The sequence below is a fragment of the Dama dama genome, chromosome 10 (assembly GCF_033118175.1).
Source record: "Dama dama isolate Ldn47 chromosome 10, ASM3311817v1, whole genome shotgun sequence".
NCBI classification, from domain to species: domain Eukaryota; kingdom Metazoa; phylum Chordata; class Mammalia; order Artiodactyla; family Cervidae; genus Dama; species Dama dama.
The window spans coordinates 14,400,054-14,419,566 of NC_083690.1; the positions used below are offsets into that span (position 1 = coordinate 14,400,054).

At 42.2% G+C, this 19,513-nt stretch overlaps 1 protein-coding gene across 7 annotated transcripts in view; it reads left to right on the forward strand.

The window, feature by feature from the left end:
- Positions 1-19,513, forward strand: part of MRTFB (myocardin related transcription factor B) — a 219,214-nt gene that overhangs the window by 29,385 nt on the left and 170,316 nt on the right. Inside the window, exon 1 of one of the 7 annotated variants that reach the window (XM_061152873.1) lies at positions 10,198-10,332. The exons of the other annotated variants lie outside the window; for them this stretch is intronic. The gene's annotated coding sequence lies outside the window, so the exon portion shown is untranslated. Of the gene's footprint in view, positions 1-10,197; positions 10,333-19,513 lie in introns of those variants that run through there. 7 annotated transcript variants of the gene reach the window in all.

Genomic DNA, 19,513 nt, shown 5'->3' on the forward strand with positions numbered 1-19,513 from the left:
TGCAGTTTTTGCATCTGTGTTCATGAGGGACATAATAGCTTCTTGTAATGTCTGCCTATCTTCAGTATCAGGTTAATGCTGGCTTCATAGAATAAATTGGAAATTATTTCCTCCTATTCAATTTTCTGAAAGAATTGGTAATTTTCTTTTCCTTTAGTGTTTGTTCAGAGTTCACGAATAAGGCCATCTGGATCCAGGGTTTTCTTTGAGGGAGGATTTTAAGCTATAGATTCAATTTTAGAAATAGATTCAGGGCAAAAAAAAAAAAGAATAGATCTGGGGCTATTCAGGTTATGTTTCTTTTTGAGTGGGTTTGGTATTTTTTATTTTTCAAAGACTTTGTCCATTTCCTCTGTCAAATTTATTGCCATAAAAGTTTTTATTGTAGTCCCATATTATCTATTTCATATCTAGAGTGTATGGTGATATCACCTTCTTATGTTGGTATATAATTTGTGTCTTATTTTTTCCTGATCAATCCGTTTGGAGACTTATTTATCAAATTTATTTACCCAGTCAAAGAATCAGCTTCTGTTTCCTTTATTTCTCCTTTTAGAAATTTCATTGATTTTCTGCTGTAATCCTCATTTTTTCCTTCCTTCTCCATACTGTGTGTATGTGTAATTTTAATTATTTTTCTTTTTTTGCTAAATTTTTCTAATTTTATACAATCTGGTTCTTTAAGATCTTGATTTAGGTTGTTTCCTTCCCAAGATAATTGAGGATATCAGAGAAGTTGATACAGCAGTTAAAATGCACAGCCCTCTACCCATTTTTTAATATTTTTTATTTTTTTTAATTTTTTTTTTTCATTTATTTTTATTAGTTGGAGGCTAATTACTTTACAGTATTGTAGTGGTTTTTGTCATACATTGACATGAATTAGCCATGGATTTACATGTGTTCCCTATCCCGCTCCCCCCTCCCACCTCCCTCTACCCGATCCCTCTGGGTCTTCCCAGTGCACCAGGCCCGAGCACTTGGCTCATGCATCCAACCTGGGCTGGTGATCTGTTTCACCCTAGATAATATACATGTTTCGATGCTGTTCTCTTGAAACATCCCACCCTCGCCTTCTCCCACAGAGTCCAAAATTCTGTTCTGTATATCTGTGTCTCTTTTTCTGTTTTGCATAAAGGGTTATCATTACCATCTTTCTAAATTCCATATATATGTGTTAGTATACTGTAATGGTCTTTATCTTTCTGGCTTGCTTCACTGTGTATAATGGGCTCCAGTTTCATCCATCTCATTAGAACTGATTCAAATGAATTCTTTTTAATGGCTGAGTAATATTCCATGGTGTATATGTACCACAGCTTCCTTATCCATTCGTCTGCTGATGGGCATCTAGGTTACTTCCATGTCCTGGCTATTATAAACAGTGCTGTGATGAACATTGGGGTGCACGTATCTCTTTCAGATCTGTACCCATTTTCTTAATGTCATAAATGCTGTGATAGAGGCAAGTAAAAATACAATGGGAACATACAAGAAGAGAGGTGAACCTGTGAAGAGTAAGTGAGAGGACCTCTCTGGCGACTTTGACGCCCCAGGAGTTTGAGGTCTCGCTTGAGGTCCCGCTTGAGGTCCCGCTTGAGGTCTCGCTTGAGGTCCCGCTTGAGGTCCCGCTTGAGGTCTCGCTTGAGGTCCCGTTTGAGGTCCCGTTTGCGGTCTCATTTGCAGTCTCATTTGCAGGATAAATCTGTAAGACTTAGTGCGAAGTATTAGTTCCTGCAGTTTATTCTGCATTGGTTGCAGATCTCCTTCTTGGTTGCTGTATTCCGAAAACTGAGTTAGAATATTCCAGGAGTAACTCTGCATATACCTAATATTCCCCTGGGGTTAATCGACCGATCTGCGTTTTATTTCTATTAAGACTGTTTGCAGTGGTCATGGTAACTCCAGCTCTAACAGTGGTGGCAGGTGTTGCTGACAAGAGTGTGTTGAATAGGAGGAAAACCTGGGGGCGGAATGTGAGGGGATTGTTACAGAGATTTACATCAGTATCTCACTGCGAGCTTAGTAATGATTATTTCTCAAACTGTTCCTTGTTTAACAGGTTATAACTTCTTAAAAAGTAATTTTATCATTAAAAAGCCATAATTCTACAGTTATTTTATAAATGAAGTGAAACCAGCATAATGTAGTAACATCTCAGAGTCCATATTACAAGGTTGAGTTCTTCTCCAATCTGAATCAAGGTACTATATTTAGGGATTTTGAAAAATACATAACAGCTGTTTGCTGGGAGGCACTAATAGGACTGGTGGTCAAATGTAGAGAAGAAACAAAAGGGAAGAAAGTGGAGTTATTTTCAAGTGGCCACGAGGGCCAAGAATTATGTGTATTATTTTATTTTCTCTTAAGGCTCAGGTTCACAGTGCTTTTTTAAAAAAAAATTATGCTTGGAAGAACAAGCTACTCCTTTAACTGCTTGCTTCTCAAAATTATAAAATTTTCCATCCCATAAGTTTGTAGAGGAGAAAATAGCAGTGGGATTAAGCAGCTAGTTTTGATAGTGTCAGGACCGGAACCCAGACTCCTGAGTCAGAAACCTGGATTCTAACACAGCTTCCCTCCTTTGTATTCTGTGTAGCAATGAGTTTAGCTTAATGGTACTTTTCTTCTGGTTGTGGTTTAAATGAAAAAATAAATGAGTTATCACTCAGACGTTTAATACTATTTTGGGCAGGGAACCCATTTTCCTCTTCTCAAGGATAGAGGAAATAATTAAGGGTCATGCTGATAAGAAGCTACTTAGAGTTTTTGTGTCTGAAAGTGATTCCATCTCATTCACTCCATCTACTTTATTTTTTTAATTGACATATAGTTGACTTAAAATGTGTTAATTTCTGCTGTAAAGCAAAGTGACTAAGTTATATACATATATACATTCTTCTTTATATTCTTTTCCACTATGGTTTATCCAGGATATTGAATATAGTTCCCTGTGGTATACAGTAGGACCTTGTTGTTTATCCATCCTATATGTAATAGTTTTCATCTACTAACCCCAAACTCCCAATCCTTGCCTCCCCCTTGGCAGCCCCAGGTCTGTTCTCTGTGTCAGTGAGTCTGTTTTTGTTTCATAAATAGGTTCATTTGTGCCATAGTTTAGATTCCACATGTACGTGATATCATATGGTATTTATCTTTCTGTTTCTGACTTAGTATCATAATCTCTAGTTGCATCCATGTTGCTGTGAATGGCATATCTCATTCTCTTTTTATCACTTCTAGAATTATAAGTTTTTTTTTAATTGAACAAACATAAATGAATGTCCATGCATTGTCTGTCTTCCTAAAAAAATTTAAAGTCAAGAGAATTGATCATGTCCATACCCCAGCACCCAGCAAAATGCCTGATTGCAACTCCATCTTTATCCCTTCCTCTGTTGATGAATACTGGGCATTGTCTGTTTATTCAGATCAAGAGGAACCTATAAAGGCCTAGTTTGTTCACATTATCTGGGCTGAGCATATTTTCTCATTCTTTCCTTTTCACCATTTTGTAGAAATTCTGATGGATACTTCAGAGAGCTATATGACACAGTCTCCTAACTTATTCCTGAAATTCATATTCGTCAGATGCAGCAGCAACCTGATGAGGGAACATGATGAATGAAGTTCATGGAGTAGATGGATGTCTTTATTTTTCAGCAGGACAGCAGAGTGAAGTTCTGTTAGTCTATTCATCTAACTGAATCTTAGCTTTTAAATGTATCAACTGTTTGAAGTCTTTGTTAACTAAATTGTTGGACTTTCACCAACAATTATAAACCAAAGAGCATCCAATTTGTCAAAAAGAATCAAAGCAAAACAAAAAAAATGAGAATTGTTTTTGTTAACACAGAATTATTTCCAGTGGTGAAGTCTGAAAAAGGCAGATTTTTAAATGTAATCTTTAAGTGAAAGTGAAAGTCACTCAATCGTGTCTGACTGTTTGTGACCCCATGGACTATGTAGTCCCTGGAATTCTCCAGGCCAGAATACTGGAGTGGGTAGCCTTTCCCTTCTCCAGGGGATCTTCCCAACCCAAGGATCAAACCCAGGTCTCCCACATTGCAGGTGGATTCTTTACCAGCTGAGCTACCAGGGATTCCCATAATCTTAAAGAGGCTTAGTAAAGTCAGATGAGCTGTTCCTTTAAGATTTAATTAACTCATGAATTTAGACTCCACAGTCCATTTTTTTGCATAGCTGTCCCATTCACTGGGCAGCTTTCCCAGTTAGGACAGATGATCACTATATTTTGTGGCTTCCATGATGTAGAAATTATAGCTGAGTGTAGTTAGCCCACCCTTGAGCTGAGGTGTATTTACATTCTACTTTGTTATCCTTTTAAGGACTTTGGGCTGTCAAGGTAGCACCAGTGGTTTTGTTGGTCAGATAATGAGGGGTAAAGGTAGTGGCCAGGAGGAAGGAAACCTTGTATTTTTTTTTAAAAAAAGAAAAAAATGAGATGTGAATGAATGCTCAGACATTGAAATTTAATATTATGGAAATCAGCAAACTTTCAGAAAGTAAGCAGTCTAATTAAGAATGAAAAATCGAACCCATTTTTCCTTTCCTTTGAGTTAAAATGCTGAGCTCGTAGAGGCCTTGAGAAGGTTGTCTTTTTCTACCACCAGCACGATGCCCCATTGCCTCATGGAGGCCATGTTTCAAATTAGTCCAGAGGGGTCTCTCCTCTGATCTCTTTCTTACATACAGAATTGTCCATGACATATTTTATAAAAAGTCAGTTGTCAGGAAGGAGTGGCATTTATTACTTTAAAATGTCACAGTTTATATCTTTTGGGTTGTGGGAGTCTGACATACAGCTGTGGCCTGATTAGGTGTATTGTTCTCGAGTAGACATTTTAGATTTATTAAGTAATAAGGTTCTGTCTGTTTGTTAATGGAAATTATAGTCTAGTTATGTTCGAAAAATTAAATTTCGATATATCGTTAGTGGTAAAGCTAGAGTGTTCTTAGAGAGGAAGTTATAGAAAGTTAAATGCTGTCATTCTGTCTCTTCATACTAAGAACAAAAGCAAATAATTGTGAACTATTTCAGTGAGTTGAACCTTAAGTTAGAACTTGCCTTTTCCGGTATCATAAGGAGCACTTTGCCTAGTTTCTATGGAAACACATTTAATTATTGAGTTGAAATTTGTGATGTAGATCCTCGATACAAATCTGCTGTGAAAGATAGATGTTGCAAACTAAGACTCTTAATGCTACTCCTACACCTGGGTCAAGAAGAAACATTGACCACTCACTTGCTATATGGAAAGTCCTATGCAAGAGACCTGGGTACACAGATGGGAAGACAAGGTTCTTCGCCTCCAGGAGCTCAGATTCTTGTAGGGAAACAGTAATCAGCCATGTGGACCAGAGCTGGACCATTGATAGAATGCTGGTATGTGCAGAGTGCACTGGGAGGGAATGTCTGAGGTGACTTTAAGGATGTGTGAAGTTTCCTGGTAGACAGGGAGTTGAGATGAACACTGTGCCCACAGAGGAACTGCCTGGATAGGGGCTAAGAGGTGAGGAGTTTCTGGTTGTTGTTTTTAGTTACTATATATCTTCTTAGCCATACTATTGGGAAATATTTGGGGGATCTTAAAGTTTTGAATTCATGAGCCAGTTGAATGTAGACTGTGGAGTCACCCTGCCAGCTGCCCAGTTGACTGTGCCACTCTGAGGTATTTAACCTCTCCAGTCCTCGTGAGGTTACAATGAGAGCCTGTTGGTGAAGGGCCTAGTTCAGAGTTTGACGTTTAGTAAGCTCTGGGTAAATGTGAATTGCTTTTTCAACAGCATCAGTATTATTGTTCACTCTAGCCTCCTGGTAATCTTGAATGTTTTTTGTACGGTGAGGGATCTGTATTTGTAAAACACTTTATGCTTGCTTGTCTGTTGAGTGTCTGACTGTGTGCTGAGCACACGATGTGTCTCATAGAGTACCGACTGTGTGCTCAGCACTGGGCTGGGACTCGATGCTGGGGAAGTGTGCCTAGTTCCTGTCCTTCGGCAGCTTCCAACTCAGTTGACGACGAAAACGGGCAAATCTGAAATAAAGCGAGTGCGCACTGAACTGTACTGTGTGGCGGCCTGTGCGCACATTCCGTATATTAAAGTACAGGCGTCTTTCATTTTGCTGTGCTTCATTCATTTTGAAAATCTTGCATGTTTTTACACACTGAAGGTTTGTGGCCACCCTGCATCGAACAAGTCCATTGTTGCTATTTTTCCAATAGCATATGCTCACGTAGGTCTCTGTGTTACATTTTGGTAATCTCACAGTATTTCATACTTTTTCATTACTGTTATATTTGTTTTGCTGATTTGTGATCAATCACCTTTGATGTTATTATGACTCACTGAATGCTGAGATGATCGTTAGCTTTTTTTTTTTTTAGCAATAAAACATTTTTTAATTAAGGTATGTCCATTGGTGATGGACAGGGAAGTCTGCTGTGCTGCAGTCCATGGGGTCAAAAAGAGTCGGACACAACTGAGCAACTGAACTGAACTGATTGTTTTTTTAGACGTAATGCTACTGTGCACTTCATTGACTATAGTATAGAATCAACATAAATTTTATCTATACCAGGGGCCAGAAGACTCATGAGACTTACTTTATGATGATGCTTGCTTTATTGTGATGGTCTGTAGCAGAACCCTCAGTGCTTGTGTAGCCCAGTTACTTTTCCAGGGGGTCCAGGAGAAGGAATGGCAACCCACCCCGGTATTCTTGCTGGGGAAATCCCATTGACAGAGGAGTCTGGTCATGGGGTCTCGAAGAGTCAGACATAACTGAGCGACTAACACTTTCAGGCATAGTTACCAGAGAGAGCCCAGGGGGTAGAAATAGGAATTAGACAGAATCAAAGTGACCGATGACTTGGGGGGAAAAAAAGCCAAACAGAAAATCTTTTCTGCATGGTGGATGTGCTGGTGTAAGAGGGAAGCAGTTACCCCCGTTTGTAATCCAAAGCTGCCACCCGGATTCTCTCTCCTTTAACATCTGGGTAAATGAAACCTCATCATTTTGCAGGACCGTTTAAGAGGTCAACCATGTATCTGTCATGTTCCTTTTAGAATGAAGGGATTTATTATATCCTTTGCTGAGAGTAGTTTTTGGTCAGGTATAGGAATGAACGCTAAGTATAGAAAAGGAGGTGGGTGCAGTTAAGGGGTTGAACACACCAGTAGACAGATTTCATTTTGGTCTCTAACAACTCTCCAACAAAAAGTTCCAGAACAAACTGTTTGCACCATCTGCTGTGCTAGAAATGAGGGATAAACACAGAGATGAAAAGATGAGCAGTTCCTTACCTCAATGACCTTAGAATCTTACAGACTGGTGAAAAGACAAAGGTAAACAGATAAGTTAGCAGAATGCAGTTACTGGAGAGGAAGGTGCAGAAAGATCAGTGGCAAAGTACACCAAGAAGATGACACAGCAGGGGACATTGCGCAAACTCCCAAGACACACTTTCCTTTGTGGTCCTCTCAAGTGAATGATTCCAGGCAGGGATGGGATGCCCTGATCTCTCATTCCAGGCATCTGCCCCCACTGCCTCTCTCCCGGGCCCCCCTTTACTTCACGGGGGCCAGGGTGCAGCAGTGGACTGTAGTGCTTCTGCATGGGAGCTTACAGTGAGTCAAGCTGCTGTCCCCCAGGCTTGGTCTCCTCCACCAGGGCCGTGTGCTTCTCTGAGCCCTGGATTTGCAACAGTTGCCAGGCCTGATGTTAGGTGTAGTGAAGGGGTACAGCTGGGGCAGGTTAGAGGGTATTCAGGGAACCATAGTATCTGCAGTGTCAAGTGGCTGTATTGCTCTCTCCTACACAGTCCAAGTGTTTGGAGTTCTCTAATATACTTGAGTCTTGAATATTTGTATAAGGTGAAAGGCTACTATTCAGGAAAGAATACTGTGAGAATGGAAGGTTGAATTTCATTATAAGCTTCAATTCACTTAGCAGCTTCCCTGGGCTTCCCTGGTGGCTCAGCTGGTAGAGAACCACCTGCAGTGCGGGAGACCTGGGTTAGATCCCTAGGTTGGCAAGATCCCCTAGAGAAGGAAACAGCTACCCACTTCAGTATTCTGGCCTGGAGAATTCCATGGACTGTATAGTCCATAGGGTCACAAAGAGTCGGACACAACTGAATGACTTTCATTCACTTAACAGCGCTTGATAAAAATTCCTAAATGTATAGTAGTAACCTATTGGACTCTTATGCACAGAGGGATCTTGGAGCCCATGGTTCTTAGGCATGCCTTTCTGGCTATGTACTTGAGGGCAGAAGGAGAAGAGGGTGACAGAGGATGAGATGGCTGTAGGGCATCACTGATGCAATGGACATGGACTTGGGCAAACTCTGGGAGATGGTGAGGGACAGGGAAACCTGGTATGCTGCAGTCCATGGGGTCTCAAAGAGTCAGACACAACCGGGCAACTGAGCAACAGCAGCACGGGTGAGCTGATGAAACCTGAGAGAGAGATGGCCATGGAGGCAAGGCACCGTGGGTGACTGGGCCTCTGCATAGAGATTTGGGAGTCAGGGTTCACGGCCTGAACCCCGAGGGGCTTTCTTCTCTGTCCCCTGAGATTCAAGATTTTGAATGCATTTTATTTTTAAAGAGAATACTCAGTGATCTCAGCTCAGAGCCTGAAAAGCCGTGTTTAATAATAAACTTGGTGTGTGTGTGTCTATGTGTTTCAATCAAAACAGCTTCATAGCAATAGCAGCAACTACACCAACAAAGAAAAGCTTTGTACCATCGTATCTATCCAGTACTACAGTAGCAGCAAGCTCTTTGGGACTTTTAAAACCAAAAGTCTTAATGTCTGTTATTTACTGTAAGAAGACATGAACTCCTTATCCTAATCTGAAATATGTATAATCCATTTTAAACTTTGTACCACATTTTTTATTTTATTAGTCTCTTCTGTTCCTGGCTTGATTTAAATATCAAAATTATTGGAAGAAATTGTCCCTCTTTAAAGGATTTGAAGCTTAGCTGTCTAAAGGCTTAAATATAATTTCTTCATTGTTCCTTTGCAATTTCTATAAAAATACAAAATTATTTTCATACAGGAAGCTGAAAAAGCAGGCTGTTCTAAAGGAAGCTGTTGTGTAGTTCCTTCCTTTCTAAACTCTAAGCTGAGTGCTTTTCCTCACTCCAAGTTCAAGGGCTTAGTTTACGTGCATGAAGATAAACTGAGCAGCACCTGCCTCTTAGTCACAAAGGGAATGTCTTGAGGCCGCGAAGCAAACACATGTACTCAGCTTCAGCTTCTGAGATTCTCAAAGCTTGTGGTAAAAAATAAATTCAGTAACGAATAGTATAGAATATTCCAGGGTTTTGGCAGCTCACCTTGGGGTTCCTTGGTAGCTCAATCAGTAAAGAAGCTGCCTGCAATGCAGGAGACCTGGGTTTGATCCCTGGGTTGAGAAGACCCCCTGGAGGAGGAAATGGCAAATCACCCCAGTGTTCTTGCCTGGAAAATCCCATGGACAAAGGAGCCTGGCGGGCTACAGTCCATGAGACCGCAGGAGTCCGCCACGACGTAGTGACTAGACCACCACCATAGGAAATTAGAAGAAAAGAGAAGCCAAGCGGTCAGGTTTGAGGCCTGAATTGTGTGCATGTTAATCGCAGTACTGTCGTCACTGCAGGGACTGATACTTTGAAAGTCTGTCCTTGAAAGCATGAAATTGTCACTGTTTTCCCAAAGAAGGATTTGGCATGTTTTATAGCTTTTTTTATTTCTTTTAAAAAAATTTTGTTGTTGCAATTCTGTGGAATAGCAAGAGGAGAAAAAAATAAACAATACTAAATACTTCTGCTATAAAATTATGCAGAGTTATCTATTGAATTCAGTTAGTTCAGGACAGACTACTCTAAGTATCTCTTTTAATGTGGACAGCTTGCTGAAGTCCATGGTAGCTTGTTAAAATTTTTCTTGACATAGAAGAAATGAGATAGCCAACTTGTCCATATTTTTTTAGTGTAAATAATTGTGCTTGGTTTTCATAAAACACTGGAAGCTCTATTCATGTTAACTTCTGTCAAGGCTCAAAGTTCACTAGCAAATTACCTAGAAACTCCACTATTTTCTAATTGGGAAAATATGTAGAAGCCTTGCTAGAAATATTAATGGCTGCATTTTGTTATCAGCAGAGTTCTGTGAGCTGACAGTATGAGGAATAACAAACACAAATTCCGGTGTTTGCCAAGGAGTCATACAAGATTTCCATCACAGATGAGGCAAACAGCGTCTGAAATTCTGTTACTGAGTCGGAATAGGAGGGGAAGAAGGAAACAATAAGGGTCAGTATGGTTTACCCTTTAATTTCGAGATCAGTTTAATGACCCCTAGGGCAGGGCTTGTGTCTTAGTTACTCTGTTGCCCTGAGAGTTACTAGAAACTTCAAAACCATGCCTGAGCTGGGCTCCCCATGAAAGGACAAGGCAGGCTTATCTTCAGGAAGGTCCTGGATGGAGGCAGTCCAGAAGCTTTGAAGCGCTGATGGTTAAGAGCTAGCTCTCCTGGACCAGATACGTGCAGAGGCCAGACTCAGGCGGCTAGTTCCAGAGTTCAGTTTTTGTCACTGAAGTGTGGCCCTGAAGGTCTCTGTGGGCAAATAGGGCTGTCGTGGAAGGCACTGCAGAGGTGGACGGGAGACAGGGCTCCTGTCCCAACCCTCACAGTGACTGGTTTTGGGACTTAAGACCAATCACTTCACTTCCATGGGCCTCTGCTTCCTCCTTTATAAAGTGAGAGGGCTGAATCCCATGCTGTCAGAGGTCCCAGCCCTCCCGGCCTCCAAGTGCTCTGATTCTAAGAACTTCACAGTGTAGCGTCGTGTCTTCCATCTTGTGACAGTTACACTCAGCCCCTTTGCTGAAGTTCGAGTTGAAGTTGTTTCACAGTATGTGGTCCATTCACCAGGTTCAGTTCATTTCTCTCTGGGAAATGTCTTTTTTCCTTTCCTTTCTTCCTTCTCACTGCCTCCACCTTTGACCAGACTCTCACCATGTGCGTCAGGAATGTTTGCCTTCCTCTCTTGCCTTTCACCCCCCATCCCTCCATCCCCAAGTGTAAATCCGTCCTTTCCCATCCCCCCTCATCCCATGCTGTGAGTCTTATCTCCCTTAAATCCTACTTTCGTCACAAGCATTTTCTTGTTCAGAAGCCATCAGCCTGACACTCTGTGGTAAGATTCTCTGTAATCTTGTCCCACCCTATCCATCTAACTTTATGACTTCTACCACTTTCCAACACACTATGCTGTGTAAAAGACTGGTTTTAGCACTGTTTTCATAAGTAATCCATACTCTTTCCTGCTTATTTAATTTGTTCATTTTGTTTCTTTCATCTGGAATACTTTTTTCTTTTCATAACCTATCCTTTTAGCAAATTCAAGATGCTTAAAAGGGGGATATCTGAATAAGGCGGTGTAGCTTAGGGGTGGGAGTGGTGGGGAGAGAGGTGGGTTTGCCGTAGCATGAGGGAAAGAGCATTTGGGGGCCAGGCTGGGAAGGACCGTAGATGTTAAACACACACAGATTTTGAGTCATGGAGACAGGAAGTTTTAAAGAAGCTCACTCACATCAAGTGGCCTTTGCCCTCAATAAAATAGAAGCCACGTTCATCTGCTCAGAGTGATGGGGGGAGGGTGATGCTGGTGATGCTGACGAAAGTAGAAAACCACTGCTTGCCATGGGCTTTGGATAGGCCTTATCAGAGGTAAATAAAGGATTTACTGAAAAACAGTAAGAATCCAGTTGAAATGAATTAACATGAGTTTGTGGTGGGCTCATTTCAGTTTTCTGAATCCATTCAGCGGGGAAACCCTGACTTGCGTGTTGCAGTTGTTGAAGGGCAGGTATCCCACCGCTGCCTTCTGCCCCGTTCTAAGCTGGGTGCAGAGGCAAGTGAGGGCAGATGGCTGGTGAGCTTGGCGCAGGAAGGGCTGTGGCCTCAGCGACGGGTGCATCCATCCATCCATCCATCCTCGCTCTGCTAGTTTCTCCTTTCTCTCAGTCCTCTGACACCTCTTTGCTTGCTCACACTCACCTGATGGCCTCACTTCCATTCACTGAGAAGCAACCAGAAGAGAATGTCCTCAAGCCTTCCCTGCGCAAGCTGCACCCGGCCTTTCCCCTCCCCCACCCCACGCCCCTTCCCGCCCACCGCCCAAGCCCTGCGCACAGTTCTCCGCTCACTTGGAAGGCATTGCTCTGCTAGCTTTCTACTCCCCACCCCTGTCATTTTTCCGTGTTCAGGGGTAGAGTGGGGGTAGCGTGGGTTGAGGATCTCCTCATTGGAGTTGGGAGACTGTCAAGGAATGAAGGGCAGTAAGAAGGTGGTGGATCAGTGGTGTGGAGACCCCAGGAGGTGAATGGATTGTTGGATCCGGAATTAGAAAGCAAGTGAGCTGGGAGTCTGGGCGGCAGTGGCCAGAGGCTGGGTGCAGGGAATTGCGATGCTGAAGGCTCAGTCTTGGTCTGGTGGTGATCGTGGGGGCAGGTGGCTGAGGAAGAGTGAGGAGATGTTGGATCACAGCCTCAGCAGTCGTGACAGAGTCTCAGGATTTAATATTCAAAGCCGAGGGACCTAGGGAGCAGGGAGAGGAAGGTTTGGGCACCGCAGTGATGAGCAGGATGGTGCCTCCTCGGTTCCAGCCCAGGAGCAGCAGGGCTGTGCAAGGGAAGCCTGGCATCACCTGAGAGCTGCAGGAGGGCCAGACCAGAGCCCGGGCTCCTGCTTCTGCCCTCCACCCAGAGGCCGGAGCCGAGGTTTTCCAGCAGAAGCCCGTGTTCTCATCCCCATCCCACTCAGGGCACTTTTTTTTAGCTTGACCTTCTTCTCCAGGGCTAGGTCATTCAGGTGTCTCCTTCTCTGAGCATTTCTGGCACCCTCTTTGAAATGGTGTCCTCTTGCCAGACACTCACCCACCCTTCCCTGCCTTTGTTTTTCTCTACAGCATTTATTACTATTTGACAAGAGATATTTAACTAACTTACTTTCTTCTTTGTTCCATGATGGCATCTGGAATAGCACTGACTCAGTGGAGTTTGAGTTCATGGGGTTGCAGAGGCAGACACACCTTAGTGACTAAAAAGCGAACAACAAGACTCTAAACGTCTTATGTCTTGTAATAAATGATGGCAGAGAGTTCATGTGTGCTATTATATTTTAATTTTTAATACTCTTTTCCCCCTGTACCTAGAACAGAACTTGGCAAAAGGCAGATAGTGAATAGTAGTAGTTGAATGTAGGATGGATGGAAGGAAGGAGGAGAGATGGGACAGGTACTGGAGGCTTGAGGAAGAAGGAAATGATGTATTCACAGGAGGCTCTTCCAGAATTCAGGTTCTGAGGTGGGTCTGGGATGTGATTGTTCTTGTGGGAGGTTGGAGAGAATGGGGAGGTTCCTGTTACAGAGGAAATTGAATTACTGGGCATGACGGCAGAGATTACCGAGAAAGAAAAACTACAAATCAGACCCAGTCAGTGAAGAATTTAGAAGTGTCTGGGTGGTCAATAGATGACCATCAAAATTGGGGAGGAGAGGGTGTAGGAAAAAAGAAAGGGTATCTGCAAAGAAGCTGAGTAACAGTTGTGAAGTATTACTGCTTTCTCTTATATCAAGCTTGGTTCCCCCCTGCCCAAATTTTCCCAGGTGCATTTAGTCAAATGTAAGCTCCTTTAGTAAATCTCTCAATTTTTTTAGGATAAAAAATATTACACAGAACTAAAATGTGCTAACACTAGTGTTAAAAATCCTGTTACTCTGGCATGGCATAATGAGTCTGTCAGTAAAAATAGCTACTGTGGATGGTAGTTCCTTTTGGTCTTTTGGGGTAGAATATTAGCATCTGCTTTTCAAGCTGTCATAGGTTCAAAATATAGCATATGATTTATACTGATGTATTTGTGGTTGGAAACTTTAATGTTGCCAAAGTCTTCTCAATTGATACCTGAATATCTCAATTATGTTTCTGGTAAATTTATTATTTTAAAATACCCTGCCAGACCATACTGCTTTACAAAGTTGGCAGCATATTGCTAATGACCTAATTTATTATTTAAACTCATTGTAAGTGTTCTAAATGTTTCAGTATACAACTATTCAATTTTTCTGTTTGAAGTGCATTTTTGGTGTATTTTATTACATAGAAGGGTTGTTTTCCTCTAAACAAGCATAAAATAAATGTTTAAGTATTTTAAACCCTGCTTCCCACATTTGTTCTATTTTTAGATGCAGAGTACTTTCCAGAACATCAGAAAGCATAGTCCAGTTTCCAGTAGGATTTCTTCAGGGTAATAGCTTCTTTTGAGCCTACACTCAGGCTTCACTTTTCCCTGTTTCTGCTGGCTCTGAACTTCACTGAGTTAAACCAGTAGTTTCTCCTGGTCTCTGGTCTCCTACAGTTTTCTGGTTTGCTTCAGTTTCTTATTCTCCTTCTAGTCCCTTTAGATCAGTAATTTTAAATTATGGTTTAGTCTTCAGTGTCACTTGCTTAGAGAGGTCTTCCTAGATTCTTTTCTTGCTGCTGCATTCGGCCCCACTGCTGTGTGTTGTCATCATGCTTTCCCGTCCTAGCTGTTTACACCTGATTGTGATTATGTGCTTCCTGTCCGTGTGCCCCTGTAAAATCCGTAACCTCTGAGGGGTCACGTCTGTCTGTCTTATGCTTGCTGCGTCCTTAGCATCTAGAATAAACAGTGCTGGGCGCACAGAAACCTCTTCACAGCTGCGTGTTGAATGAAGGAATGAAGGAATGAGAGTGACTGCCCCCTTGCCACCGCAGCTGTAGCCCGTGCCCACTTGATACAACTGTTTGCAGTACTCAACACAGTTATAAAACAGCCTGGTCTCCTTTACCAAGAACACATCAGTCAGGTTGCTAATGTGTTTGTGGCTGTGCCAACAGCGATTCGGAAGGTGACCTCAATTCTCTTTCGACTCCTGACTGACTTGACTTGGAATTATTCTACTAAACATGAAAATCTGTTTCTTGCTACTGATTATACCTATTTTTTCTTCTGTGTGGCAGTCCCACAGGGAGGAATTATGAAGTAAATACGTTTCTGTGAAATAATTTTTTAAAGTTCTTTCCCCAAATCCCACTACTGTGAGTTTGCTAGGGTCACTTGCCAGATTTCTAGGTTGTTTTGAGGCAACATTCCATAAAATGAATTGTGTATGTGTATATGTGATATCTGGAAGTTTCATACTGTTGTTAGAAAAATACTCCAAAGAAATAATAATTCAGTAACCTGCTTTGCCTAATTTCATGTAGTTTGACGAAAATTTATTCAGCACCTTGTATAGGTCCACAATCCCTTATCTTAAATCCTGGGGCCCAGCTGCATTTTGGAATACAGACTTCTTTGAATTTTAAAAAGTGAATGTGCCACCCCGTGAGGTCTGGGGCAGAGTCTTGCAATCAAACATTAATCCTCTGACTTGAAGCATTCAAATAAATGGGATAAATGTACTATAAATAGCTGCAAGTCAGTTTAGGTTCTGGTTTTGCTGACACATAATTCTAGTTAGGTTGGGCCACAGATGAATTGCAGAAAACTTGGCTTTTGGAATTTGAGGGCTTCACAATGACTGGTTGGAGAACTCTGATTGGTACACATCACAACCTGTTTCTGAGCATCTAAGTGCCTCCTGCCATCCTCAGAACCACCGTGAGGTCAAGCCACGGCTCTGTTACAGGAGCTCCCTCCTGCTCAGTTCCCTGGCAGTTCATTCTCCTAGGCGATTGTCCTAACACAAGTTTTGTTCATATCCCTCCTCTGTGTCAGTCCTTTCAGTGGCTTTGTATTGCCCCAAAGTCTGCATTTCTACATACATCACAGCAGGTCAGCATGATCTGGGCCCATTTACCTCTCCAGCCCTTCCACGGCAACTCCCCATGTTTCCATCAGGCCAACCCTTTTCTTCCCCTCCATCGTGCCCTGCCTACTGGCTGTACCTTCCATCTGGAAGCTGCTTGGTCCTGCTTCCGTCCTTCCATTCCATCCTAACTCATTATTTTTCATGTTCTGAATTAGCTGTCTCTTCCCAGGAAACCTTTCTGCCCCTGCTTCTAGACTAGGAACCTCCTTGCCTTTGTGTGGAACACCTTGTATTCCTGTTGCATTGTGATGTAATTACATTGCTGATTCTCTGGAGCAGGTTTTTCAACTGCTGCATGATTGACTTTTTTTTTTTTTTTTAATATACCTAAGACCTGGTGTTTAATACTCTCTGAGGCCTCTGACACTTGACCCACTTGGCCTCTGGCCGTCATCTGCCGACATTTGTTCTGCTTGATCAGTCAGCTTCTAGACTTGGTTCCCAGTGGCCTTTACCAGGTTTCTCCACCTTGGCATTATTGACATTTGGGCCAGATAATTCTTTGCGGGTGGGGAGGTGTCATTGTAATCATCATATAGGATGTTCAGCATCATCCCTGTAGAGACCAGTAATGTCCCACTGCCCTCTGCCCCATTGTGACAACCAAAAATGCCTTCAGACATTGTTAAATGTCCCCTGGGGGACACAGTCACCCTAAGTTGATCAATTTGTCTAGAAGGAAAGCTCTTTTAGGCAGAGGTTATGCTTATGTGGATCTTCATAAACTTGTCACACGTTGTCCACTTAAATGTATTCAACTGGGTAAATGAGGATGAAGGTACTGGGTAAGGAAGGGGATGGATGGGAGAATAAATGAGCCTTTCACATGAGGAGGATGAGAGAATATATAGCAAGTGCTTTGTGAGGAGTTGAGTTACTGTACAGTGGGCTCACGCTCTGTTTGGCCTCTTCAAATGGCCACTTCTTTTGCCTTTTGGGCCGACCCCTAAGGACTTCTTTCCTGCCTTAGAGCTGAGCTGATTGCTCAGAGGTGTCTTAGAATCAACCAGGAAGCATTTGTTAAAGCACCATGAAAATCATGGGCACAGATATGGGTCAGAAGCGACCCTGCCCTTGTTGCTTTAGCCTGGTGGGAAAGACACTGTCCAGAGGCCCTTCCACCCCTCCCTTCCTGGCATGTCCCTATTTCTCTTATCCCATGTAGATTGTTAGGCCTTTCTATTATGTCATCCCATGGCACCTATTCTTTTCCTTCATAGTATTCCTCACAATTTTAATTATGTTTTTCTTTATTTAATGTTTCTATTCTTTGAGACTAAACTCTATGGAGGGAGGAACAGTATGTTTTGTTCATTTATCTTTCTGTAGCTCCTGGCATAGGATCTGGTGCATAGTAGGCATTCAGTACATAATTTATGTGAAAATGAGAATGTGTGTGGTGGGCCCTCCAAGAACCCGCATTCCAGTGGAGGAGACAGTGCACACTACAATGTCAAGTTCTGTACCAAAGGAGCCAGAAAGTGCAGTGTTGGTTTTGGGAGTAAGATAGGAGAGTAAATTGGACTAGAAGTATCTGGGTTGACATTTGGGGAAGAAACTTACAAAATACAGAAGACCAGGAAAGAAAGAAGAAAAGTTATTCATGGCCAGAGGCTAATGTTGTTCAGTTGCTCAGTCATGTCCGACTCTTTGCAACACCATGGATGGCAGCACACCGGGCTTCCCTGTCCTTCACCATCTCCCAAAGTTTGCTCAAACTCATGTCCATTGAGTTGGTGGTGCCATCCAACTATCTTGTCCTCTGTCATCCCCTTCTCCTCCTGCCTTCAGTCTTTCCCAGCATCAGGGTCTTTCCTGGCATGGGCTTCCCTAGTAGCTCAGCTGATAAAGAATCTGCCTGGGGGAATGCAGGAGACCCTGGTTTGATTCCTGGGTTGGGAAGATCCCCTGGAGAAGTGATAGGCTACCCACTCCAGTATTCCTGGCTTCCCTGGTGGCTCAGATGGTAAAGAATCCGCCCGCAATGTGGGAGATCTGGCTTCAGTCCCTGGGTCGGGAAGATCCCCTGGAGGAGGGCATGGCAAGACGCTCAATACCAGGAGACAACCATTTTGATAAATCTCTATGTCTGCTTCTTTTAATATTTCTTTAAAATACAGTTACTTTATGCTTTGAAATATTTCATGAATACAGAAAAATATAGAGAATAATATGATCTTTGAACAGTTTTAGTCAAATCTTAACATTTTACTACCATTGCTTTACATTAAAAGCTTAAAATCATATAAAATAAAATATTGCACATATATTTGTTGTCCCCTGTGTAACCTCCCAGCTGCTATTTCTCCACCTTCCTTCTGCAGAGAACCATCATCCTACAGTGGGTGTGTATCATTCCCATGCTTAGCTTTCTTCTTAATTACATACATATGTGTTAATCAACAATGTTTGTGGATCTTGAACTTTGTACAGTATGGTATCATCATACTGTGTATGTATTTCTGCAACTTGCTTTTTCATTTACCTTTGAGATGTATCTGTGTCGAAGTGTGTACCAGTAATTCTTCCTTTTTGTTGTATGTATTCTAGGATTATACTATAGTTTGTTTCTTCTCTGTCAGTGGAAGTTTGGTTATTTTCATGCTTTGCTACTAAGTGATGTTACTGTGAACATGCTATCTTGTACGTATTTAAGAGCTTCTCTGAAGTTTGTACCTAGAGGTAGAATTGTTGGTGCACAGGTTGTGTGCCTCCTTGACTTCACTAGCTGTTGCCAGATCATTCTCCAGTGTTGTACAAACTTCAGCCCTCAACAGTACCCTCTGAGAGTTCCTGTTGTTTAGCATCCTTGCTAACCCCTGATGTTGCCAGATTTTCGGAGTTTTCCTAATTTGAAATTGTCCATTTCCTTGATTTCTGGTGTGTGTGTGAGCATCATTTCTTACGTTTATTTTTGGCTGTTTCAGTTACATCTTTTGTGACTGGTATGGCTTTCTATTGGGTTGCTTTCCCCCCCTTATATCTTTAATTATTTATGTATTCTATTTGTCTTAGGTGGTATTTTGCATTTCGAATATGTTCTGCCAGTGGCTTATCTTTCCACTTCATTTACGGTGTGCTTTGTTGTGTTTAAGTTTTACATTTTAGTCAAGTCATGCTTATTAGTCTGTTCGTTTATGGCTGGTGCCCTTTTATACCAAATTTAATAAGTCTCTCTGTACTCTGAGTACTTTGGGATCATAAAGAGATCCTACCATATTTTCTTCCAAAAGTTCTGCTCTTCAGTGTAAGCCTAATACACATGGAATTTATTTGTGTGTGGGTGGCTCAGAAGTTAAAGTGTCTGCCTGCAATGCGGGAGATCTGGGTTTGATCCCTGGGTCGGGAAGATCCCCTGGAAAAGGAAATGACAACCCACTCCAGTATTCTTGCCTGGAGAATCCCATGGACGGAGGAGCCTGGTGGGCTACAGTCCACGGGGTTGCAAAGAGTTGGACACGACTGAGCGACTTCACTCACTTTATGAGATAGGGAACAGTTTTCCATGTGAACATGAGCCAGTTGCGCGAGTCTATGTCTTTGATTGCAGAGTTTATTTTCCCCCAGCTGGTTTGTGATGCTCCTTTATC